At 55.3% G+C, this 26,459-nt stretch overlaps 2 protein-coding genes across 8 annotated transcripts in view; one reads left to right on the top strand and one right to left on the bottom strand.

The window, feature by feature from the left end:
• PRRC2B (proline rich coiled-coil 2B) overlaps positions 1-23,013 on the bottom strand; it is a 70,489-nt gene extending 47,476 nt beyond the window's left edge. For 5 of the 7 annotated variants that reach the window (XM_056108840.1, XM_056108837.1, XM_056108835.1 and 2 more), the window contains exon 1: positions 22,900-23,013. The gene's annotated coding sequence lies outside the window, so the exon portion shown is untranslated. The remainder of the gene's footprint in view (positions 1-22,899) is intronic. The other 2 variants (XM_056108839.1, XM_056108836.1) reach the window with 1 other exon arrangement.
• UCK1 (uridine-cytidine kinase 1) overlaps positions 1-26,459 on the top strand; it is a 212,146-nt gene that overhangs the window by 63,165 nt on the left and 122,522 nt on the right. The window lies entirely within an intron of this gene.

Below are 26,459 nucleotides of genomic sequence, written 5' to 3' on the forward strand. Positions count from 1 at the left end.
TGCAGAGGGCTAACCGGGTTCAATCCCTGGTACCCCATCTGGTCCTGAGCCCACCAGAAGTGATCCCTGAGCACAGAGCCAGGAGTAAGTCCTAAAAACCACTGGGTGTGGCCCCAAATCCAGAAAAAAAAGGGAGGGAAAAAAAGCCACCTACTCGGCTCGGTCCTTCACAAAGCAAGATACAGACACCTGCCCTTCAGCACCCAAGGGTTGAGTCAGATCTCACTGGACACAAGCCCACACGCTACAGAACCATGCGGGAAGTGCCCAGTGGCTGCCTGTAATGAAGAAGCTCTGCATCGGGTCTGCCAGCTGCTCCTCACACACACCAGGGTCAGTGAGCTCCAGCCAGGGTGCTGCAGAAATAGGAGCCAACCCCTGGCACCTGGGGGGGTCTCAGCGAACCAGAGGGGCGGGCACCCAGCCTGCCTCACGCCCACACCAGGCACCAGAGCCTTGGCCGGAGAACGCAGCCTCTGCACACAGCAACGATCACGCTGAGGGTATCACGCTGCTCCCTCCCACTAAAGACAGAAGCTGACCTGGAGCCCAGGACTGGCTCGCTGGTGGCGCCAGTGCCATTCCAATCCCAAGTACTACATGTGATCCCCACAGCAGGGGCATACAATGTGCATGTGTGTGTGAGTGAGAGAGACAGAACTTGAACACCACAAGCAAGTTTGTGCTCCTATCACAGGAACAGCAATAACACAAGAGAGGAGGGGAGGAAATGAATCAAACCACAGTTTTAACAAATACTAATCTGGATCCTCAAGACTGCATGCTAAAGAAGATACAGGCCTCTCGAGGGTGCCCCAACCCCCTCCTCCTCCTGCTATACTATCTGGGCTTGGGGCAAGAGTAACAGTACTGCGATCGGATGCTTGTCTTGAACAAAGATGACCCAGATTCAATCCCCAGCACCCTATAGGGTCCAGGAATAATCACAGGTACAGAGCCAGCAGTAACTCCTGAGCATTGCCAGGTGTGCCTCAGTAACAAAAACAAAGCAACAATACCCAAAGACAACAGAAACCAGGGCCAAGAGGACTGGTCCTTGGCAGGAAGCTTGCCACAAGGGGGGCAGGACAGAGTGCAGTTAGGACAGAAAAGGAACCATATGACAATGATAGTTGGAAATGATCACTCTGGACAAGGACTGAGTGCTGAAAGGAGGTAAAGTGATACGCATGATACCCTTTCAGTAATAATATTGCAAACCACAGTGCCTAAAAGGGAAAAAGCAGGGGGAAGGAGAAAAGTATCTACCATAGAGGCAGGTGGGAGGTGGGGGGTGGAGGGAAACTGGGGACATTGGTGGCAGAGACTGCACTGGTGAAGGGGCAGGTGTTGGGGCAATTGCTCAACCAACGTGCAACTCTGTAATTGTACGACGGTGAGTCTTTTTTGTTTTTAAGAAAATAAAAACAAAACCCAGACTGTCTGGGCCCTGGGACACTTTTTGAAGAAAGCACTTCCATCAGACAGACAGCAAGAGCAACGGAAAGCAGGTGCTTGGCCTAAGGACCCTCTACAACCGCCAACGGTGCAGTGGGAGCTTTGGCAGGCGGAGGAAAAGCAGAGGCTGGTCAGCAGGGGGCGCTCTGCTCTGGGAGGCCCACGTTTGGCCAAACCAGCAGGAAGACAGAGACAGGCCGCACGAGGCTGGTGGCTGGTGGCGGGCCCCACTGGTCAGACAGGTTCCCAGGCTACATCCCTGCTCCAGAGGGAATCTCACTCACACACACACACACACACACACACACACACACACACACACAGAGTAGGGAGGCCTGCAGGTAACACCTCCACTGGGCACCCAGGCGCGAGCACTCACAGCAGAGCCAGAGAGTGCACACAGGACAGTCAGGGGAACCCCAACTCCAGGCTGTGGCTTCCTAGGTATGAGAAGGGAAGGAGCAGACACAAGGAGAGGACGGTGTTCCCCTGAGGAGCACACCCTTAAGCCATACTGATGGTCAAGGCAAGTCCAGAGCCTTGATGAAGCTCCCCAGTGCCAGCAAGTTTGGGTAATTCTCTGCTTCCCCAGACCTCAACCCAGCAGAGCTAGGGGCACTCGAGGATCTGCTGTGCCCCCAACGCAGATCCACGGAAACCAGGTTAAGGACACTCCCTGCACACACACACACGTGCGGGAGCCCCCCACATCACTATGGGACAAAACCTGCCCCAAAGTCTGAGGGCACAGAGGAAGGACAAGGGTCAAGAGGCCCAGGGTCCCTGGGCGCCTTCTCAAGGCCTGGTCAGAGGCAGCAAACCACAGCACAAACCAATGCAAAAGTCAGACCTCCCTCTCCAACGTGCATGCTGGACCCTGGGCCCAGATGGGCTGAGGAGGGGCACATGTCCTGCACGAGTGAGGCCGGGTTCTGCCCAGAGCACTGCAGGAGAAGGCCCGGTGAGCCCCCAGCTAGAGTAACCAGCAGCAATGAAGAGTATTTTATAAGAGCCAAAACCTGGAATGGGAGTGACAGGACCGCAGGTAGGGAGTCTGTCTGGCACAAGGTCAACCCTGGCTTGATCCCCCCACAACAGCACCCCAATACCACTCACCAACCCACAGCCATAAGCTCTGAGCACTGCTGTGGCCCGAAAACAAAATAAATAAATAAATAATAAACAAAAGATGCAAACCTGAAGAAGGTGACCGCTCACCAGCCCCACCCCCTCTGCCCAACACCCCGCCCAGACAGAAACAAAGGGCAACAGCACAGCGCTGTCCACACCTCTGGCTGTCACATGCTCCCCGCGCCTTCCAGGAGGCAGGGAGGCTTCCCAGAAGCAGAGCCCACGTGCCTCCGGTCAAACAGCAGGGCTGGAGTCAGCTCCTCCCAAGAGCAGTTCCAGAAGGCAGGCCAGACCCCAGCACTGCCCACAGGGGCCGCAGGAGTAGCGGGCAAGAGAACGGCCTTTCTCTGCCGCGGCTGCAGAAAAGGGAGCAGTAGGCTGGGAGGGCACCCAGGCCTGCCAATAACCAGCTGTGTGAAAAGAAGGCTTGGGGGGACCCCAGAGGGAGCGTCCACTACAGGAGACACAAGCCACCACCAGAAGAGGGTGGGGACCAAGGTCAGGAGGAGAGGGAACACACCCACACACCAGAAAGCCAGACCAAGGCCAGACAGAGCTGAAGGCCCTCCCTGCCCTGTGCAGTCAAGCCCGAACCCACCTGTCGCCCACTCAGCTGTCCCTGCCCAGCCTGCAGCCCCTCCCAGACCTCAGTCAGTGCTCAGGAATCACAGAGCTGACCCAATGCTCCCTATCAGGGGCCTGCTAGGGAGTGGACACAAGGACACCATGAGGCCCTGGCAGGCTGTCAGTCCCTGGACAGGGCAGCCAACACCCCCCACTCCGGCGTGCTGACAGCTGAGGGAAGGACGCAGCGTGCACCCGTGGCCTGACGCCTGCGGGGGGAGCTCAGGTTTATCCCTGGAAACAGACACACATGGTCCCCCTCACAATGCTCTCTAGAGGCACATTCTGGCTCGGGGTGGCTCATCTTTCTCAATAACGCCCACCCCACCCCCCCGGCCCATTTCAAGGTCCCCCGGCGGGGCAGCGAGCACAGATGCCATGCCGTCTGCTAGAGGGGCTCGCAAGGCTGCACCTTCCCGGGCTCCGCCATGTCTGTTGTGGCTCCCAGTCCCATATGGTTCCACTTTGCAGATATGGCTCTTCAGATTGGTAAACATTAGGGACCAGATCCAAGCAGGACAATTGGTTTCACCCTCGGACAGCCCAGCACAGCTGCCCTCGCTGGCCCTGCCACCCAGCCTGGCCGCAGAGACTGTTTACACCCAAGTCTCTAGGACTGACGTCACCTCTGTGTAGCGGGCTGGGATCTGGGAACGCAGCGACATATATCAAGCGGTGGACTCTGGCAGGAAGGACATTCCTCTCGGCCGAGGAAAAGGGTTCTTTCCCCTCCCCCAGCCCCAAGTCCTCACAGATGCCCTGGTAAGATTCAAGGAGGGGGAGGAGGTCAGCAGGCCAAGGGGGCCCCAGGGACTGCGCGAAGGCCAACCGGGAAGGCTGCCGAAGGACTGGAGCTCCCGGAGCTCACAGCTACGCGGTGGCACGGAGGACCCGGCAAACCACAGTCACTATGCTTGTGCCTCCTGCAGCTCCACCCCTCTGCCACCACGAGAAGGGCAAGACAGGGCATCCACTCGCTGAATGTGTACTGAGCTGGTGACAAATAACAGGCGGGCCAACTGCCCTCTCCCTGGGCCTCACATTACCCTGAAGCCACTGCAGCAAGTGACTGCTCCAGACAGTGACTGGTCACAAGACAAAGGCAGCAGAAGTGGGGGACAGAGCCTGAGTGCCTAGTTACTGAGTGGCAAACACCCAATGTCTCTGTGCCCCTCCCCGCCAAGGAGCTAAGCCCAAGGACAGCACATCTGACAAGACAGAAGCCAGTGGCCAGGCCCAGCCAGACTCACACTGGCGCTCTATGCTGAGGGGTGCAGGGGCAGATCCCACACCACCAAAGCCAGGGCCTCCCTCGCCCCCTTGGGAATCAACAAGCCCAGCAGAGACTTGGGAACACCAGGTCTAGAGTGGGATTGAGGGGCTGGAGTGATAGTACAGTGGGTAGGGTATTTGCCTTGGACACAGCAGACACGGGTTCAATTCCCAGAATCCCATATGGTCCCCTGAGCACCGTCAGGAGTAATTCCTGAGTACAAAGCCAGGAGTAACCCCTGCGCACCGCCAGGTGTGACCCAAAAAGCCAAAAAAAAAAAAAAAAGAGTAGGGTTGAGGGGAGGAACTAAGAGGGAAGCCCCGCCACCACCCCCCACCACCCCCTGGGAGATCTGCAATGCTGGCAGAGATGTCTCTGAAAGCTCTAGCGCTTGCCACCCCACTCTGCCCATGGATGGCCCTCTGAGCCCCTGTACCGCCTCATCCCCAGGGGTACCCAAACCCTGACTAGCCTGCGTGATAATACAACAAGTAGGACAATAGCCTTGCACACAGCTGACCTGGGTTCGAGCCTCAGAATCTTATATGGTCCCCCAAGCACTGCCAGAAGTAATTCCTGAGTGCAGAGTCAGGAATAAACCCTGAGCATTGCTGGGTATAGTCCAAATCCCAAAACAAAACAAACAAATATAAAAAGGGCTGGTGAAACTCAGACTGAAGGACTAGAGGAAGCCTAGGGCACAAATCAAACTGCCCTTAGAAAGTTAAAAGTTGGGGTCGGACAGTACAGCAGGTAGGGCACTTGCTTTGTACACGGCCTACCTGGGTTCTATCCCTGGCACCCCATATGGTCCCCTGAGCACTGCAAGGAGTAATTCCTGAGTACAGAGCCAGGAGCAATCCCTGAGCATCATCAGGTATGGCTCAAAAACAAAACAAAGAACAGAAAAACTAAAATCACAGAGCCAGAGAGATGGTACAGAGGGCAGGGCGCTTGTTCATGTCGAGCAGATCCAAGTTCAATCCCTGGCATCCATTATGGTTCCCCTGAATCCCACCAGGGGTGACCTCTGAGCACCACTGATGTGACTCAAAATAGCAAACAATAAAATCCAAGAGTGGGATGGAGAGAGTAGCTCCCAGACTGAGTAGCCCAGGCTCAATCCTCAACCCTCGCCACAGCACGGAGCCCAGAGCAATGAGCACAGACCAGCAAGCAGGCCGTGAGCACCCTGCCAGGCTCAAACAATGAAAGAAAACCCTAGATCTAAATATTTGAAGCCCAACAATCCAAGGTCCGGGAGGAGTCCAGAGAACAGATGTGAAAATAACACAAGGAATAAGGTTCTAGGACCGGACAGCACAGAAAGAACATTAAGTCAGGCCCAGGGGGCTATCTGGTTCCAGCACCATATAACCCCGAGGATCACAGGTACAGTTCTGGAGAATCCCAAGCACCAGTGCGGTAGGGGAGACAAACCCAGATGGTCCCTGGCTCAGCAGGGTCCTTCCAGGGCAGCCTTGGCCCTCACACTGAAAGGCCAAGAGGCACAAAGACAAGAGCCCAGAAGCTTTTCAAGGTGCTCCCAACCAAAAAAAAAAAAAAAACCAGCCAGGGGGGCTAGGGAGGTAGTTCAAAGGGCTACATGTTGGAGGTCCAGCCTCGATCCCAGCACTGCAGGGTTCCATGAGCACTGTACCAGGAGTAGCTCCCAAACAGTGGTGTGATGCAAAAACAAACAACAGGAAATAAAGTAATACTCATTGCATTTTGCTGGAGCACTCATGAGAGGTAGAAGATACAAGTTTAAACGCAGTTCAGTTCAATGTCAACCTGCTATTTTAGTGGTACTTTTGTCTCGTTGAAGGCACTTTGCTTTCTCTGAGATGATAGATATTCTCCAATGTTTTCTTCCAGTTTTGTTACTTTATCATTCACAGTCAGCTCTAGAGTCTACCTAAAACTTACTTCTGAATATTCTTTAGGCTGTTTTCTTTTTCCCCCATTACAGATTAAGTGACTATGGTGGGAGGGTGGAAGGGAGATAAGATAACTGAAAGGAACAAAGCATCTGTCTGCCCTGCATATGGGAGCTCTGGGTTTACCCCAATTATGGCATGGCACCCTCCAAGCTCTGCAGGGAGTGGAACCTGAGCACTCCAGAATTTGGTCCTCAAGACTGCTCCACCCACACCCGACATCCTTGGGCATATAAGCAGACCTAATAAGTGGCTGAGTTGTCCCACCTCCTGGAGCGTGTATTTGGATGCTTCCAATTCCGCAGTACTGACAGTATTGACAGTCCCGCGGGAGAACAGCACGAAGGGGAAGCCACTCAGCTCAGTGAGCGGAAACAGTAACATGGAAGCTGGGCCAGCACCACCGGCTCAGGGAGCCTCAGGGGTTTTAGCGACACCATCATCAGATAGATGAGGATCTTTCTTTGGATAATTTTTGATACTTCCATCTGCCATTTTGTTGTAACAAGCAAGTAAATTATTTTATGCCTGCAAGGGGGCAGGCTTGGCGGGGAGGAGAAACTGGGGACAATGGTGGAGGGAAGGTCACAATGATGGTGGGATTGGTAGTGGAACACTGAATGCCTGAAACAAGTACATTGTAAACAACTTTGTGAGCCACAGTGTTTAAATAAAGTTTCAAACATAAAAAATTTTTAAGAAAGTAAATTTGGTCCCAAAATCAAACAAACAAGAAATTAAAGGTCTCCCTACATACGACAGTTCAAGATCTGGGGCCTGCCACAGCCTAGCTTGGCGTCCACAATCTGCCGGTGCTATGTGCTCCAATTACTGCAGCTGAGTTTTTGTTTGTTTGGGGGGGCCACACCCAGCAGTGTTCAGGGATTAACCTAGCTCTGCATTCAGGGATCACGCCTGGCGGGCTTCAGGGACCACGTGGGGTGCCAGGGATCAAACCCAGGTCAGGCGCGTGCAAGGCAAATGTCCTACCCACTGTGCTATATCTCAGGCTCCTGAAAACAACCCTGGACAGAAACCCTCCTGTTCCTTTTGGTAATTTATTCCTGCCCTGAGCATTTCTTATCAAGTTCAGAACCCGAGGTCAATTTCCGAACAGAACAATGAGAAAAGCTGCTAGGATTTTTGCCCAGATCCAACGAATCCAGAGTTCCATCTGGGGGGATGTCTTTACGGTACCAAGCACTAGCACCACCATAGACGAGGCTCGGCTCTAATACAGGCGGGCATGCCCACTGGCAAAGCACAGGATCAGATCAGAGGCGAGTCCTGAAAACGAGCTAAAAGTTCATGACCACCACAGTGAGTATCATTCACAGAGCAACATGCCTGCGCTAGGGCGGATAACTCAGAGCCGATGGGCAGAACTCATTGATGCAGGCTGCCTGGAAGAACTCAGACAGGAGAGAACTGTTTGATAAGGGTCAGGGAACAGTTGGTAAGAAATCCAGCACATCCAGGTCACTCCCGAGCAGAGTCAGGACAATCCCCCGAGCACCACTAGGTGTGGCCCCCAAACCTCAAAAAGCAAAATTTAAAAAACTTTTTTGGTGGTAGTGGTGGTGGGTTCTCAGTGCTCAGGGGTCTACTCTGGGGTCCCTCTCGGCAATCTTCAGCCTGATTCTCTGGGCCTGTCCACTCACTGCTTGGGCCAGCAGTGCTAGGGAGAATGTCAGGGAGTGGGAGGGGGACTCAAGCTCTTGACCTCCAGCATGCAGGGCCTGGGATCCAGTCCTTGGGGGCCTGGAGCGAAAGCACAGCATGTAGGATGTTTGCCTTGCACGCGGCCGACCCGGGTTCGATTCCTAGCATTCCATATGGTTCCCTGAGCGTCGCTAGGAGTGATTCCTGAGTGCATGAGCCAGGAGTATGTGCATTGCCAGATATGACCCAAAAGGGGAAAAAGAATATATATATCCAGTCCTTGGAAATATCACAACAGTTACTTGATAAGAATTTTTGCTTCATCGATTTTGCTGCTCAGCCGGCAGACAGCTCAGAGAGCGAGGATGGGATGCACATGGGGAGGCCCGGTTCCGAGCCCCAGCACCATACGCTCCTTCAGAAACAAACTAGCACACTAGGCAGAAGTAACAGTACAACAGAGTGGGCACTTACCTAGCAGGAAGCTGACCTGGATTGGATCCCCAGAACCCCATAAGATCCCCCAAGCCTGCCAGGAATGATCCCTGAGTGCAGAGCCAGGAAGAAGCCCTGAGCACCGCTGGGTATGACCCCAAGAGAAAGAAACTAACACAATGTAAAAACAGCAAATTTCTCAGTTTTTTTTCAGCTGCATCCAAGGCAAACACCTTACCTGCTGTACCATCTCTCCAGCCCCAACACATCAAAACTTTTAAATCAAAAGTATACTCTAAGAAAATGTGATCATCTGAAACTTTAAATTCCTAATAGAAATAAAATTAATTTAAGCACCCAATTAAGAAGTCAGAAACTGTCACTGTCCTCCCGTTGTTCATCGATTTTCTCGCGCGGGCCCAGTAACGTCTCCATTGTAACAATTGTTACTGTGTTTTGCATATCATATATGTAACGGGTAGCTTGCCAGGCTTTGCTGTGCGGGCGAGATACTCTAGGTAGCTTGTCGGGCTCTCCAAAAGGGGCAATTCCTTCTCTCCAAAAGGAGGAATCGAACCCAGGTCGGCCATGTCGGCTGCGTGCAAGGCAAACACCCTACCCGCTGTGCTATCACTCCAGCCCTAGAAGTCAGAAAAGACAACTGAATGTGAAGAAAAGCAGAAACATGGGGAAAAAAAAAAGCCAAGAGTAATTTAACAAAACTGAATGGATATATTTAAATAAAACTGAAATTTAAAAAATAGTGGGTAGGGAGTTTGCCTCACATGCGGTCGACCCGGGTTCGATCCCCAGCATCCCGAGCACTGCCAGGAGTACTTCCTGAGTGCAGAGACAGGAGTAACCCCTGTGCATCGCCAGGTATGACCCAAAAAAGTAAAAAAAAAAAAAAAAAGCTTTGAAACAAGAAACAAAGCCCACAAGCCACTAGTGAAGATGCATCCCCCTCATTCTCAAGTAAGACATGGTAGCTCACTGGGGTCACCACTGCCCTATCAGGGTGCGGAAAAGCATGAACTCTGAACCTAGGTCAGGAGGTCAGCCAGCCAAGTGTGCTCTAAGCATCCTGTGGTTGGCACTCAAGACAGAATGAAACTGAGGCCAGGCTTTGGGTCCAGAGACTAAGAGAAAATGCGCTCTGTGGTTCTGCCAGTCCCCGGAGACCTGGTGACCCTATAGTGTGGGCTGGAGGGGTGAAGAGGGGAGAGGGGAGGACATGGATATCTCTGACTCAAGGTCCCAGAGCCTCAGGGTCTGTGCAAGTTTCAACTCCCTCATCCACAAGGGTCTCTGGCACTCCCCAAGCATGTCACCAGCTAGATGGTTCAGGTGACCCTGTGTCCCTCCAGTCAATGGGTCTGCCCACCCAGCCCAGGCACACGGGCTGGGCTGCAGCCAGCAGGACACTGGCAGGAAATCCATTTGCAGTCTGCAGCATGCAGTGGTCCCCTGGCCTTTTGAATGCACAGTTAACTGGGCAAGTTAGAAAGCCAAGCCGGGCCAGGAGATGGCTGAGAATCTGGCATGCGTGCACTGCCTGCAGAGCCCAGGTTCCAGGCCCAGCACTGCGTACGTCAGATATAGCTCAAGGGCCAAAGTGACAGCATAAGCATGTAGGATACTTCCCGCACATGTGGCAGACCCAGGTTCGACAGCCGGCACCACATCTGGCTCCCCAGGCCCACCGAAGTGATCCCCGAGCACAGGACCAAGAGTAGGCCCTCGGTAACGCTGGGTGTGGCCTAACAACAAACAAACAGAAAACCGTTCTCGGCTTCACCTTCCTTTTCCACCTCCAAATTCCGGTCAGTAACAACTCGCAGGCTGCAAATCCACAATCTGTGCATGAAACCTGAGCAGAGAACAGAGATCGGAGCCGACCCTTGGACCGCATGATTCCTTCTAATAGATCAACGAAGCTGTTCCCTAGGCCCAACGCAGACACAGAGACGGACGGTTGGCTGGGTGAGTGCATGAGAACCACGGGCCCCTGGCACAAGACAGGGCAATCGGCACAGAGTCCTGCAAATCAAAGAGCCTGAATGGAGCCCATGCAAGCAGAGTCCACAAGTACCAGCTTCCCAGTCCTGGACAAACCCACTCCCTGCCCAGCACGCCTGCTTTAAAATCCTATTGGGGAGGAAGGGTACGAAGAGATAGTACAGGGTTAATGTGTTTCCCTTGCCAACCCGGTTTCTGTCCCCACATACAGTCCCCTAAGACCCACCCGGAGTGAACCCTGAGCACAGAGCCAGGCGTAAGCCTGAGTATTGCTGAGCGAGGCCTCTACCAAAATATTAAAATAAATCAAATATAGGGAACAAGGGGCTGGAGCAATAGCACAGCGGGTAGGGCGTTTGCCTTGCACGCAGCCAACCCGGGTTCGATTCCCAGCATCCCATATGGTCCCCTGAGCGCCGCCAGGGGTAATTCCTGAGTACAGAGCCAGGAGTAACCCCTGCATTGCCAGGTGTGACCCAAAAAGAAAAAATATATACATATATACACATATATGGAACAAGATGGGAAGGAAATGGTAGAGTACATGCCTTCCAGGCCCTTGTTTAAATTCCCAGCATCATATGCTACTCCCACACAGCTGGGCATGGTTCTGGTGGTCTCCAGCACCACCAGCCCAAGGGCCGCCACAAGTGCCACCCCCAGCAAAATTTAAAATGCATGGGGGCGAGGCTAGGCACTTAGCTCAACATCAGAGCACTTGCTTTGCATGCGGGACCCTTGTCAAGCCCCGGCACCACACCCACCCTCTCATACACACCTGTGACATGGAGGTGAAAGGGTGTGGTCTCAAGGTGTGAAGGAAAGTGTCCCCCTTGCAAGTGTGAGACCACAAGTTCTATGCCAGTGCCCACCCTCTCATGGGTCCAAGAGGCTCTGCTGCTTGCGTCCCTGTCCCTCACAACACCCCTTGTGCCAGACCTGCTCTATTTCCAGAGCACTGCGACCAGACCCCGATCCCCCGGTCCCCCATGAGCCGCACTGTAACCCTGGAACAGCACAAAAGCCAAAATGTATGTGCACACAACTCACTCGCGAGCACCACAACCAGACACACAGCCCTCAGCAAGCAACACAACCAAAATACACAACCACATGCATGAACCAATCACCCCAACATGCTATATATAACCATATATATGCTATACATAATATATATAACTGAGATATGATACACCTACTGCATAACAAACTCAAATGTGGAAAAGAAACCCACCCCACAAGGCTAGGGGCAGCCTCGGCACCTTCCTTACCATAAACCTGTCAGCCACTGGTCACCTTCAAGCTTTATTCCACCAGTGTGGCAAGCTGGAGCCAGACTGACCGTAAAACAATAGGGGGTAGGGCATCTGCCTTGCACTCTGCCAACCTGGGTCCAATCCCTGGCATCCCATATGGTCCTTCAAGCACCTCCAGGAGTGATTCCTAAGCCCAGAGCCAGAAGTAAGCCCTGAGCACCGCCAGGTGGTGGCCCCAAAACCAAACAAAAACAAGATGTGGGAAGCTACTACATGAACCAGCCTGAACCTCACTGTTCTGCACACCGGATCCCCCACTGCCCTACAGATGGATATATAAGTACGCTGCTTCCAACCATGTCCTCTGACATGCAATTGCCACACTGGCACCCCAGTCCCCGCATGCTAGGTCCGCAGTCCTGGACTCCTAGCCCTTCTATCAAGCCCATTTTGAGTTTGTGCCCAGTGAGCTGAAAAGCGGAGATGAGCTGTAATCAGCCAGAGAAAGAGCCCGACAGCCTCCGCCCTCCTCACAGCTCAGAAGCTGCCTCCCCGCCCAGCCCTGCCTGAGCCTAAAGCGGCAGCAAACAACAGACACCAGCCCCAAGAAGGGCCAGGAAGGGCTTAGAAGGTCCAAGAAGGCTCCCTTCTATGGCCCTTTCCTCCCTGTGAGGCAAAGGGGATGTTCCTGCACGTGAAGCTGGAGTAGCCCAAGGTCAGGCCACTCCGCTTCCTAGCACTGCAGGAGGGAAGTGACCAACGCAGAGTTGGGTCTTCAACACTGCCCCCCACCCACACACGTACATACAATTCACCTGTGCTTTATGAAAACAAACTAACCCAAGCTGCAGAGAGCTGGGCAACTGAAGTGCAGTTTTTCACGCATCCGAGCCTCAGCACCACAGGAGGGGAACCTGGGAACCCCCAGGAGTGACCCCAAGCACCAATGGGCCCGTAATAGCCCTAAGCACCACCAGGTGTGGTCCCCCCAAAAAAAGAGAATGGGGCTGGAGAGACACAGGAAGCAAGAGGTTTGCCTGTGCTTACCCTGGTTAGCACCCCAAGCACGGCCGGGGCTCAGGCCTGGGCAGAGCCAGGAACAGCCCCTGAGGACTGGAGGCAGGTCCGAAACCAATGCCCCTGCCAGAGAGAAAAGGACACAAATCTGGGCTGGGAGAGAGCTCAGAGGGCTGAACTCACTCTGCATGTGAGCTCCATCCACTGCACCACACAGCACCACACAGTTCCCTGAGCACTGTCAGGAATCACTCTAAGCACAGACCCGCAGGCCCCAAGCGGGTCGGGTGCAGCCAAAAAGAGAAGAAAATAAATAAATCCAAAGGTAGGTGACAGAGAGGTAGTCCAGCAGGCAGGGGTCTGCCGAGCACACAGTGAATCAAGATTGATCCAGGCATCATACAGGGTTCCCCAAACTCCCTGGGAGTGATCCCTGAGCACTGCCAGGTGTGGGGAAAAAAAAAAAAGGAAAAAGAGAGGGATGAAAGGATTCTCAGTTTAACTGTCTACCATTTAAACCTGCATAGAGTACAGTGGGTAGGGTGCTTGCTTTGCATGTGGCCAATACTGGTTGGACCCTGGCAGGCTTTTTAGTCCCCAAAGCCCCATCAGGAGGATCCCTGAGTGAAGTCAGCAGGCAGCCCTAAGCACTACTGGGTATATCCCCAAAGCAAAAAGAAAGAAAGAAAGAAAGAAACGATAGCACAACAGGTAGGGTGTTTGCCTTGCACACGGCCAACCTGGATTCAATCCCCAGCATCCCATATGTTCTTCCAAGCACTGCTAGGAGTGATTCCTGAGTGCAGAGCCAAGAGTAACCCATAAGTATTACCAGGTGTAGTCCCCAAACAAACAAAATTAAAAAAGGGAGAAACCCTCACAATGATCCCGGTACCCCTGCAGGGGCCTTTACAGCAATGCCAACCTGTCACTTCAGCAAGGAAGCAGAAGAGTGCCTCTCTGATCTGAGTCACTTTACAGAGACCCAAGGCTTAGTCACAGGATTCGCCCCACTTGGCCAGCCCTGAAACTCTCCGACTGTCCTTACCCTGTGACAAGTTAAGGCTTCTGGAGACCAGCGACCCTTTGCTGCTGCTAAACATTATCAACACAACGCTGTGGTTTAAGGGTTCAAAAAAGGAAGAACCAACATGCAACATGATAGGGTGGTCGCGTGCGCACACACGCACACACACATCCATGCCCTTTCCATCTCCTCAGTGACACCAAGGCACACCCACGCCACACATCTGCTGCACTGTGCCCACTCAGTTCAGAGTGCCTGTGGGCCACACGCTCCCTAGCTGGGAAGCAGAGATGCACCAGGTGGTGCCCAAGAGAGTGGGGGGAGGCAACTCTCACCCTCCCAGGGGGCCACACCTAGGCAGGTTTGTCCCGGACCTGCAGTCGGCCACAGCAGGGAGGCGTGTGCCTTGCATGCGCCTACCTGGGATGGATCCCAGTACACAGGGCGCATTCCCCGCCCCCCGCCCCAGCACTGCCGGGAGTGATCCTGAGCACAGAGCTAGGAGTAAGCTCTAAGTACCGGCGGATATGACTCAGAAACCAAAATAAATAAATAGAAAAATATTCAGTCTGGAGCGACAGTATAGCAGGGAGGGTGCTCGCCTTACTGGCACTCCCTGACACTCCATGTGGTTCCCCCCAACCCCTGGCTCGCCAGGAATAATTCCTGAGCATAGCAATGTGTGGCCTCCCCCAAAAAACAAACTCAGCCATCTAGATTCAAACCACCTCTAAACCAATAAGCAGCCCCACACCCAGCTGCAGCCCAGCAAGCAGGGTCATGGGATTAGGTCCCTCATCCCACAAGGAAGGGCCCAGGCCCTATCAAACGCAGAGAAGGTGACTCACTGGAATTTGCTCGCTTCACCACCACCCCCTACCCCAACACACACACACACACACACACACACACACACACACTTACCTGGCGACCTATCCAGTAACTGTGACTGACCCACACTCCTCCTTATAGAGATCCTCCTTACAGAGAAAGAGCTTGAGGTCCCTGGCCCACAAGGAGGCCCTTGCTAAAGTGCCGGAGTGCCCACGGAGAGAGCACAGGCCAGGCCAGCTGACTTGGCGCTAACACTCTGCACCTCCAACAGGTGAGCACACAATTAGAAACACAACACCCAGTAAACAAAGGAGCCCCAAGTGTATACCTACTCCTAACCCCCAGGCTGGGGCTGGATCCAGAAACCATTAATAGCGACTGTTCACTGAGAGCTGGTAAACACTTGGGCACAGCGCGTGGACTCCCCCAGTTCTAGAAAGGAGGTGACCCTCCGTGACATCTGATAAGGAGAACAGGGCCCCCAGAAGGCCCCAGGTCAGCAGCTCCCACACCACTGGGAGGTATCCAGCCCTCCACTGCATCCCCCGGAGGGAGGCGATCAGCCCCACCCTCCCCGAGAATTGATTCTCTCCAGGTACCAGCTGGCAGTAACGAGGCGCAGGGCAGAGCTGTGCAATTCCAAACCCACCTCCTCTGGGCACCTGTCTCAGGGGAGCACGGAGCCTCCCATGCCGGCACTGATGAAACCGCCGGGCTGTCCGGGGGGCCTCGTTCTGTAGCCAGGGCCCAGGCAGCAGGGCTGCGCCTTTAGGACGAGGAACTGCAAGCAGACTCCACCATGTCACGTCCACGCCACAAGAAGGATCACCACAACTCCCAAGCGCTCTAAGGCGTCTCTGGGCATCTCTGGGTGCAGGCCGCATGAAAACCCCAACCAGGGGTTCTCTCCAAACTACCCTTTCCAGGCTCCCACATACCCAGACGGGCCAGAGGGGCTTGGGGTTAATTCATCACTGAGGCTTGGCTTCACACATGATGGCTGTGTGCACATGTAGTTAGGGTGTGATGGTCCAGGTGAGGGTGTGACTGTCCAGTGATCAAATGCAGCATCTTGCACCGACACTCAAGCTAGAAACCATGTCAGGGATAATACTGGGGGGACCATATGGGATGCTGGGGATCGAACCTGATCAATGCTGGCAGGCAAGGCAAGCACCCAACTCGCTGGACTATTGCTTCAACCCTTCCAAGGGGAATTAAGAAGTTTAAATTGTGCAAATACACTCTCACTTGAGATTATATACAAGTTATGGTCTTAAAGAGAACTTGGGAAGAATATCATTCTATGTAGAAACTAAAAATTAGAAATAAGGGTGCCCGAACAACAGTACAACAGGTAGAGGATTTGTCTTGCACGTGGCCAATCCAGTTTGGATCCCTGGCACCCCATATGGTCCCCCAAGTCCACCAGGAGTGATCTCTGAATACAGAGTCAGGAGTAACCCCTGAGCACAACCAAGTGTGGCCCCAAAACTAAAAAGAAATGAAGTAAAACTCAGAAATAGGGATCAAGGAACTGGAGCACATTAAACCTCGCATTCAGCCAACCTGGATTTGATCCCCAGCATCCCATATGGTTCCCCAAGCACAGCCAGGAGTAATTTCTGAGTTCAGTCCAGGAGTAACCCCTGAGCATTGCTGGGTGTGTCCCCCCCAAAAAAGGGGGGATCGAGATAGTAAAATGGCTAATTGACTCTCCAGCAGAGTACACGGTTTCCAAGTAGCAGCAGGAGTAAGCCCTAAACACTGTCAGGTGAGACCCCAACCCCAAAATAAACAAAAAATAGAAACAGCTCAAATGTCATAAATAAGAAACAGGTTAAACATGGGCTGCATTTGCCTTGCATGCAGCCAATGTGGGTTCAATCCCAAGGACACTATAAGGTCCCCTGAGCACCACCAAGAGTGGTCCCTGAAAGGAGAGCCAAGAGTTAGCCCTGAGCACTGTTGGGAGTGGCCCCAAAACAAGAACAAATTAATCAAGTACATCCACAAAATACAAAATGCTAGATGACATAACGACGGCTTCGCAGAGCAGGGCAAACATTTTCTTTTCTTTTTTTTTTTTTGCGTTTTGGGTCACACCCGGCAATGCGCAGGAGTTACTACTGGCTCTGCACTCAGGAATTACTCCTGGCGGCGCTCAGGGGACCATATGGGATGCTGGGAATTGAACCCGGGTCGGCCGCATCCAAGGCAAATGCCCTGCCCACTGTGCTATTGCTCCAGCCCCACATTTGATTTCTTAAGTAAAAGGGCAGCAGGTTTCAGAATGCCAAAATACTGCATGGGGAAGGGGGCATGATTTTCCTGGGTGGAATCCCAAGTAACTAATTGCACCAGAACCCTATAGCCTTCGATACATCTTGAATTTTCTTTTCCTTTTTTTTAAAAAGTCAACTGGGAATATTAGGGCCATGGGATTATGAACTATTTTTGTTTTTGTCTTCATACACTTTTTTTTTTTAATGCTAATAGTCATTCTTTAAACATCAAAGTGAGACGATAAGGGTTGTAGCTCAGAGCCAGGGCACCTGCCTTGCATATATGAGATCCTGAATTTAATCCCTGGATCACTGAACATGAGTATTTACATACAACATATAAGCCTGTATAAATTCATATGGAAAAACATTCATTCTGTTGTTCTGCTTTGTGGTGCCTAAATGAGCTCAGGGCCTCACACACGCAGTGCTATACTGCCGAGCCTCATCCCAGCCCCTCAGGAGTCTGAAGAGGCTGGACTGGAAGAACAGATGATCCCGTGTTCTGCTTGAAAAACCTGCCTGCAAGGGGCCTACACATGTGTGCGGAGTCCAGACAAAAACACCAGGAAGAAATCTCCCCCCCATCCCCCCCACACACAGAGTATATACACTCTGTAATTAAAAAAATGTGTACTCTGCCTGAAGACAAGGCTCCTCTCTCCCTGCTCTGAACACTCAGCCCATTCAGCACCCCTGGGCTCGGCAGAGGTGAGGCGGGCCACGCCCAGGTCCCTGCTTTCTCGATGCATGGCATAGTTAAGCTCTGTACTGCATGTAAACAGCACCTGCCCAAGAAAGCTCTGGAGACACAAACTAAGCAAAGGGCAGAGAAGATGATGCGTAGTGGTCCCTGCGGCCACTGACAGTCATTCTCTATAACAGAGGCGTTTTCACGCTGGGCTCAGCACAGACGGAGCTCCATTTCCATAGCTAGATGCCCTGGAGCAAACCTACCCACTGGCTCTCTCTGGGGCCCAAACAATTCTGGGTTCAGCTCAGAGCCAAGTCTGCAGTGTTCCAAGGTTTGCAACTTATTTCAATTTGCTACATTTTCTTCGTGTGGGGGCGGGGGGAAGAGGGCGGTGAGGTTAGAAAGTCTTTTTTGGGGGGAGGTGGGGGTTGTTCTGTGGCTTCAGAAGGCCTGGGGAACCCCTCCCAGAAATTCTCAGCCAACAAGGCCAGCGACTCAATGCAAGGGCTTGAGGAGGTAGAGCTGCGTGGGGATGACCTGGGGGACCATGTGGTGCTGGGGAGGGAAGCTGGGCGGGTCAGGGCAAGATCTGTCTCCTCAGTGCTGTGCTGTCTCCATTCTCCAGGCCTTCCCTGCCACGGCCCAAGCCTCCCTGGAGCCCAGACCATGCCCTCTGGGTCGGACACAGGATACAAAGCAACAGAACTTCTGGGCGTTCCCGCTCCATGGGGGGCGGGGGAAGATGATTCAATAATTAAAAACAAAACTCAACCTTCAAAACTTGCCAAGTGAAAATAAGTCAGACACAAAAGGACAAACACTGGAACATTCTACTACTTCAAGGTATCTAGAGAAGCAAACTCAGAAACAGGGAAGTAGAATGAGGGCTGCCAGGAGCTGGGGAGGGCAAGTGTGGAGTCAATGCTTAGCCAGTAGTTTCAGTTCTTGGGGGCCAAAGCAGTAGTACAGAGGGTAAGGACCTTGCCTCGCATGCGCTGGCACCCCGTAAGACCCCTGAGCACCACCAGGAGCAAGTCCTGATAGCGCAGGTGTGGTCCCAACACAAACAAAAAACTGGGTTTCAGTTCTGGACAAAGAGCATGTTCTGGAAAGGACTGAATAGTACTGAGTGTACTTAAATGCCACTGAACTGTACACAGAAAATGATACATTTTTGTTACACATGCCTTTCAACAATCTGCTAAAAAATAAACCAAAAAAACTAAAGTTACAAAGTAAACCACCGGAGGGGGTGGAGGGTTGGTGAAGTCAGCAGAAAGGTCCCTCAGGCCTCGCTAAGGTCTCCCGTTCTCCCCACTGGATCACTGAAATCCCAACACACACGAGTAGGGCATCCACTTCTGTGTTCCCAGAATAATAATGAAGACGCTTGTCCAGACCTACGCGTAACCAGAGCCTGGCTCGGATGAGGTCCTGGCGCCGAGTTCACCACACTGGGGAGAGGAGTGGTTCTTTCTGCCAAAGCACCCAGAAATCCTATGGCGAGGAAAGCCATGGATTTCGCAAAAGGATCCTTCTCAGGTGTTGCTTATTCGTAACAAGAGGGAGTGGGGGCCAGAGTGATAGTACAGCAGGGAAGGCCAGGCGTTGGCCTTGCACACAGCTGACTGGGTTTGATCTCCAGCATCTCATACTGTGCCCTGAGCACTGCCAGGAGAATTCCTGAGTGTAGACCAGGAGAAACCCCAGAGCATTGCTGGGAGTGACCCCCCCCCAAAAAAAAAAAAAGAAAAGAAAGAAGGGGAAATGGGTAACATGTAAACCTCTAACACTAAAGAAACATATCCCCTCCCGGCAATGAAGGCAATTATGTAATTACATAAAACTTGTTTCAAGGAAAGAGAAATACACTGTAACATTGAGAAAAACAAACTACAAATTACACACAATGTCCCAATTCTGAAACAAGAAAGTCTCAGAGGCATCAGAGGCCAGAGCGCCTCCTCTTGCCTATCCTGGCGCCTGGTCTCCCAGAGGGGCACAGCCGGAAATCAGGGCTCACTTTGCCCTCTTCAGTGGTCTCCATGCTCTTGTAGTGGAAACATCTGTTCATGAATGGGGTGGGGGTGTCCTTACAGCCCCTCACAAGGCCTTGCCACAGGAGCTGCTCACGAGAGAATCATATACTGTGCATGATGGATCCAGAGCACTAAACTCAAGCCCACAACACGCAACACTGACCCAACAGCCCTGCAGCTTTCTCCGGAGGAAGGAGAGGGGAGGTTGTGCAGCTAACTAAAGTGGGGGTGTGGCGGGGGCGGGAGGGTCTTCCCCTGCAACTCTGAGGGGACAACTTCCTGTGCCCAGACACCACCCAGCAAATGCAAAATTTCCTCCCCACCTTGCTGCCAGTGTGAGAGCACATGCGCTCAGCTGAAGCCACAGGGAAATCAACAAGTCCGGCCAAACCTTCCTGCTCAGGTACTAGGCCACCTCCACCCCAGAGCCACTTTCCAGGGGCCACCCACTGCCAGGAGCCAAGCCCAAGCCCACAGGCTGCCAGCTAGGCAGTCTGGCCCCCAAAACAGACCCTCACAGGCCCAAGCAATGGTACAGAGGGGAAGGAAGGGGAAGGAGTCTGCTTTGCACGCAGCCCACAGGATCTCCCAGCAACACCAGGAGTAATTCCGAAGTGCAGAGACAGGAGTAACCTCTGAGCATTGCTGGGTGTGGCCAAAACACACCAAAAAATGAAAACAAAAGAACAACGCATCTCAACTCAAAGCCCCAGCAGAGGAGTCTAAGCGCATACCAAAGGTGGGGAGGGCCTTCCTGCTGTCAAATGAAGAGACTCCTGACAGACTCTACCTAGGACTTGAAGACAATCCAGTCAGCCCTGCCTGAAACAGAAGCCTCTGGACAAGACAAAGGCCCGCAGCTCCCTGCTGGAAACTTTCTCTTTCAGGGGGAAAGGCACCCCATTTTCAGATCTGCCCTGCCTGCCCATCCATAACAAGATCCCCATGCTTAACCGTGGACAAGCCTCATTGTCAAGTTTAGAAATACATGAACTGGCCTATCGGGGCCTGAAATAGAAACGGACTTCGAGAGGCCCCGCACCTTCCCCAGCAGAATGAGACAGAACCGGCTCGCTGCCATTAGCGACGTGAGTCAGTACTCCGTGTGAGGCAGAAGAAAACCTGAAAGCACCATAAAACAACCCTCCGGAAAAAAAGAAAAAGAGAGAGAATGAAAGCTAAAGGCGGTGGGGGAGGGTGGCCAGGGCCCAGCAAAGGCAGCAACAAAGCTCCCAGGGCCAAGCGCCCAGCTGCTAGCAAGCTGGGACGAGTTGGGACTTGCCATTCCTGAAATTCCACTCTCTGGGCCCTTCTCTCCCCAGGCCCCAGACAAGCTGAGGCCACTACAGCCAGCACGGGGGGAGCTGGTGGACACAGGCCGCCACAGGTAAGCCAAGCGGGGGAGGGGGCCTGCCTCTCCCTGAACTGCCGCCCAGGCGGAGTGAAATCTCTGCAAGGAAGAGGAAGCCGAGGAGCCTGCCATGCTAAGGAGCGCTCGCTCAATCCACAGCAACGAGGGCTGTGGGAAGGAAGGCTGTGTCCGGGGTCGGGAGACGCACACGGTCATCTGCAAATGCATGCAAGGTGGGGGCCAGCAGTGCCTGCCCGTCCTCACCTGTGACTCCAACTGAGCCCCCAGGACCCGTCCCCGAGAGTCTCAGAACCGCCTCCAGAACGGAGCCAGCCCCAGGCAGGCCTTTCCAAGGCTCCCGAGCTTGAGAGGCAGGTAACATTACTGAGAACAGAACTGGGCAGGGGTGGGGTTCACAACTTCAAATTTCATCCACCAGAATAGGAAAGAGGAAAAGAGAAAAAAGGAAAAAAAAAAAAAAACAGCCAAGGCAGGAATCAAAAACAAAAAAGGAAGCCGAAAAGCAGACAACCATCACAAACCAGCCCAAGCTCGCAGCCCTGGGCAGACCAGTCAGATGTGCCCACTCGGACCTGGGCCTCCCCACTCCGAGCCCCCACAGACGACCACCACGACGGGTCATCACGCCCATTTTAGAGACGCTGGAGCCAAGGCAGGAGGCTCACATGGGGCCACCGGAACGCGGAGCAGCCGCGGGGAGCGACCACCCTCCGAAGCAGGCGCCCTTGGGCCTCTGCTGCTTGTGCTTGTGCTGGGGGCCTGGTGCGGGAACCCCGGTTGGACAGCAGTTGGGGGGGGGAGTCCTCCTAATCCAGAGGAGGCGACCACCACACGCGCCTGGCCCCCGCGGCTAAGGGCCCGCCCACTCCTGCGGCCCCCACCCGCACCCCAGCATCTGGGGCACCCCCGGGCCCTGCGGGTGGCACCACAGGTGACAAACTTGCATCCTGGGCCTCCCCGGAACGGCAGAGACGCCGGGTCGAGCGCCCGCCGACCGCGTCCCAGGCCCGAGCTGGGCCCCGGGCCCCGGCCGGCCCCGCGCGCCGCCGCGGTCCGTTTCCCGGGCCGGGGGTCGCGCCAGAAGCCGAGTCTCCCCCGCACCCGCCCGCCCGGCCGGCCAGCGTCCCCTCGGCCGGCAGAAACCGCTCCCCGGAGGACGGGCGGGAGGCACACGGGAGCCCCGGGCCCGGCGCGGCCCACCCAGCCCCCTCCCCGGCCGCGCCCCTCACGCTCACCCCGTCCGGGCCTGGCCGCGGGGCCGACGACCCCCACCGCGCGGGGCAGCGCCTGCGGGCACCGGGGGCGGCCGGGAGCCCCCGACCCGCTCGGCCGCATCCCGCTCGGCGGCGCGGGGTCCGCGCCCCGAAACGGCCGGGCCCGGGGGGGGGGGCGGGGAGGGGGGACCGCGAGCGCGCGGGGGCGCGGGGGGCGGCCGCGACCCGCCCGCCAGGCCGCGCGGCGCCGCCACAACAATGGCGAGAGGCCGCGGCCCCGGGGGTGGCCGAGGGGACCCCCGGGCCTGAGGGGAGCCTGAGGGGAGCCTGAGGGGAGGCTGGAGGACCCCGAGGGGACGCCGGGCCCGCGCCCCCCCGACCCCCGGCCCGGCCCGGCCCGGCCCCGAGCGGCCCCCGGAGGCCCCGGCGTCGGCGCGGGGCGGGCCGCGGCGGCGGACAAAGGTCGGGCCGGGCCGCGGCGCCCGGCGCTGTCAGTCAGGCGGCGGCGCCTCAGACAAAGCCGGGCCGGGCCGCGGCGCCTCCATCTTAGCGGCCGCCGCCGCCGCCGCCCCGCGCCGCCCGCGCCCGCCCGCCCGCGCCGCCCGCGCCCCGGGCCCACCTGGTGTGTGCGGCGGGCGCGGCGGGGCCGGGCGGCGGCGGGCGGGCGGCGGGCGGGCGCGGGGCCGGCGGGATGGCGGCGGATTGCGCGGGCGGCGCGGCGGCTGCTGCTGCTCGCGGCGGGCGGGCGCGCGGCGTCGCTCGCTCCCTCCCTCCCGCCTCCCTGCCGGGCTCGCTGGTCGCGCGTCGCTCGCTCGTCGCTCGCCGGAGCCTCCGAGCCTGTGTCTCGCCGCCGCCACCGCGCCGCCGCCGCCGCCGCCTCCCGCTCGCGCGCGCCTCCCCGCCCCCCGCGGCCGCCGCCCCCGCCTCCTCCGGCCTCCGCCTCGCGCCGCGCCGCCGCCGCCGCCGCCGCCGCCGCCGCCGCCGCCCGGGGTCCGCGCGCAGCGCCCCCTGCCGCGCCGCCCCGGAACTGCCGCCGCCGCCGCCCGAGCCCGGCCACAGCGCCCCCTGCCGCGCCGCGCCGGAACTGCAGCCCCCGCCGCCCCCGCCGCTCGGGCCCGCGGCGGGGGGAGGGACCGAGACGCGCCCCGCACCCACGCGGGGCTGGACGGGGGCACTGGGGCGGGGGTGGGACGCGGGGGGGAGAGCCCGCCGGACGCGTGGAAGCTGAGAAGAGAAGCGTCCCCCCCCCGGCACGTAGGGCGGGGAGAAGGCCTGGAGGAGGGGGGCGGGGAGGGGGGCGGAGGCAGGGTGGGGAAGGGGGGCTGGGAGAGCCGGTCTCGGTGCAGCGCTCCTCACCCGCAGAGGGGGATCCACTGTGCCCGGGTGGGACGAGTGCTGGGGGGCGGGGGAGAGGGGCTACATTGTTTCCGCAAATGCAAGCTTGTTGCACGCCCGGGCGTCCCTACCCCGCGCCGGGTAAGAAGAAACGGAATTAAGCGACACCCCCCCGCCCCCACTCCAAGGCGCGGGGTGTTTGGGCTCCCACCAAACCCGCCCAGCCCCTGCCCTAGCTCCCTGTAGACTAGAGAACCCCCTGAAGAAGACCCCGCCGGGAGAGCGCCAGGCACGCCGCACCCGCACCGCAGACAGCCACACCATGCCCAGTGGAGTGGGGTGGAGGGGTCGGCCGTACCGAACCCCAACTTGGGGGAGATGCTGTGCCCCACGGCCAGAGGAAGCTCAGACGCTGAGACAGTCAGGGTGAAGGGACGCGGCCCCACTGTGGGAGCGGTGGTTCCTGGAACGCAGGAGAGTGTGACCCAGGGCCTTGATTCCTGGAATGCAGGAGAGTGTGGCCCTGGGCCTTACTGGTTGCAACTCAAGGCCTGGCGAGCTCCGGAAGTTCCTTTTCCTTTTTTTTTCCCCCTGTTTGTTATTTGGGCCACACCCAGCGGTGCTTGGGGTTCCTCCTGGCTCTACATTCAGGACTCACTCACTCCTGGTGGACTCGAGGGCCCATATGGGGTGCCAGTTATGGAACCTGTGGGTCCATCGACCTCGTTCGCAGAAAGAGCCCTCCCACTGTCCTACCGCTCCGCCGCCCCTCCTCCCCCCACCCCCCCACCCCCGCCTCTTTTTTTTTTTTTTAATGAGACAACAAGGACATAGCCGCTGAAATGCTTAGAGGCCCTGGAGTGCCAGGGAAGACCAGAGCTGCTGTTTGAGGCAAGATGAAACGGTGCAGAAGGGAAGTGACGCCCTCTAGGGACCAGGGGCTGCAGCTCTGGGTCCCTAGGTGTCCTGGGAGCAGCTGCCCCTCTGGTCTGCAAGAAAACAGGGGAGGCCTACGGGGACAGGCTGAGTCTGAGGGCCAGACAGTTGCAGACTCGTGAAACTCCTTTTCTCTCTTTTCTACCTTACTCCCTTCTTTCTGTTTTTTTCTGTTTGGTTGTTGTTTTTTTTTTTTTTTTGCTTTTAGAGTCACATCTGGCGTTGTCCAGGGGTTACTCCTGGCTCTGCACTCAGGAATTACTCCTGGAAGTGCTCAGTGGACCCTATGGGATTCTGGGAATTGAACGTGGGTTGGCCGCGTGCAAGGCAAATGCCCTACGCGCTGTGCTATTGCTCCAACCCCTCCTTTCTGTATTTTTTTTTTAAAGCACATCTGGCAGTGCTCAGGGCTGAGTCCTGGCTCTGCACTCGGGGATCACTCCTGGCAGGGCTCGGGGAAACTTATGGGATGCTAGAATTGAATTGCTAGGCTTGGCTGCAAGCAAGGCCAGTCATAGCCACCGTCCCATCTCTCCAAGGCTTCTGAGGAACCCGTCTTGTCGCCACATCTTCTGAAGGGAAAGAACAGGAGCGCTCCTGCTGGCGTGAACACAGACACAAGCCATCCGTGCCCCCACCTAAAGCTTAGATGACATCTTTTGTTTAGTTGTGTTTGTTCTTGGGCCACACCTGGAGATGCTCAGGGGTTATTTCTGGCACTGCTCTCAGGAATTACTGCTGGGAGTGCTCAGGGAGCCATATGGGATGCCGAAGATGGAACCTGGTTGGGCCATGTGCAAGGCAAATGCCCTACCTGCTGTACTATGTCTCTGGCCGCAGCGACACTGTCTTGTATGTGGAGAGGCCTCAGGAGACCAGAGGCCCCAGTGGTGATCCTGGGATGACCAGGCTGCTTTTGATTCAAAGCAGAGCCTGAGCTGCCAGGGACTTCCCCAGAATGATAGTCTAGCGGGTTGGGTATTGCCTTGCATGCGAGTACTCCACCTGCTATAGGTTTGATCCCCAGCACCCCCCTGGGTTCCCTAAAGACTGCCAAGAGTTATCTCTAAGCACAGAGCCAAGCGTAAGTCCTCGACTCTGCTGGTGTGGCCCCAAAAACAAATTTAAAAATTAAAAACAGTGTAAGAGGAAATTTTCACAACAATAACCTTTGATGTTAGTGAGATTGTCCAACAGACACCCAAGTGTGGACCACCGGTGGTACACACACCAGCCATGCGACATCTGAGTGCGGACACCTGTGGTATGCACCAACCATAAGACATCTGAGCCCGTGCCACTGGTGGTAAGTGCCAGTGCCAAGGTAGTCAGCTCTTCAACACTTCTAAAACCTTTTTAAAAATTTATTTATATATATATTTTGCTTTTTGGGTCACACCCAGTGATGCACAGGGGTTACTCCTGGCTCGTCACTCAGGAATTACTCCTGGCGGTGCTCGGGGGACCATATGGGATGCTGGGATAGAACCCAGGTTGGTTGTGTGCAAGGCAAACGCCCTACTTGCTGTGCTATCGCTCCAGCCCCTTAAAATTTAATTTTATGTTTATAAAGTTGTTCACAAAAATTTATTACATTCAACATTCTAACACCAATCCCATCACTATTACACCTTCCGACCATCATTATTTCAAATGTTCCCCTCCGCCACCCAGGCCTGCCCCAATAGCAGGCCTTAAATAATTTCTTTTGAATTGCTTGTTATGATTAATTCACTAAAAATGATCAAAAAAGTTTTCCTTACAAGAAAGGGTGTGAAGATTGCTGTATCTCATTTTGGAGCCATTAAGCCCTTGTATAAGAGACGACTAACATGTTGTTACAGGTTGAGCCTTGTGTGCTAATGTTCTACTTTACATCCCATGCAATGTGGTGTGCTACTCCTGGTA

This window comes from Sorex fumeus, unplaced genomic scaffold, assembly GCF_029834395.1.
Source record: "Sorex fumeus unplaced genomic scaffold, SorFum_2.1 ptg000233l, whole genome shotgun sequence".
NCBI lineage: Eukaryota > Metazoa > Chordata > Mammalia > Eulipotyphla > Soricidae > Sorex > Sorex fumeus.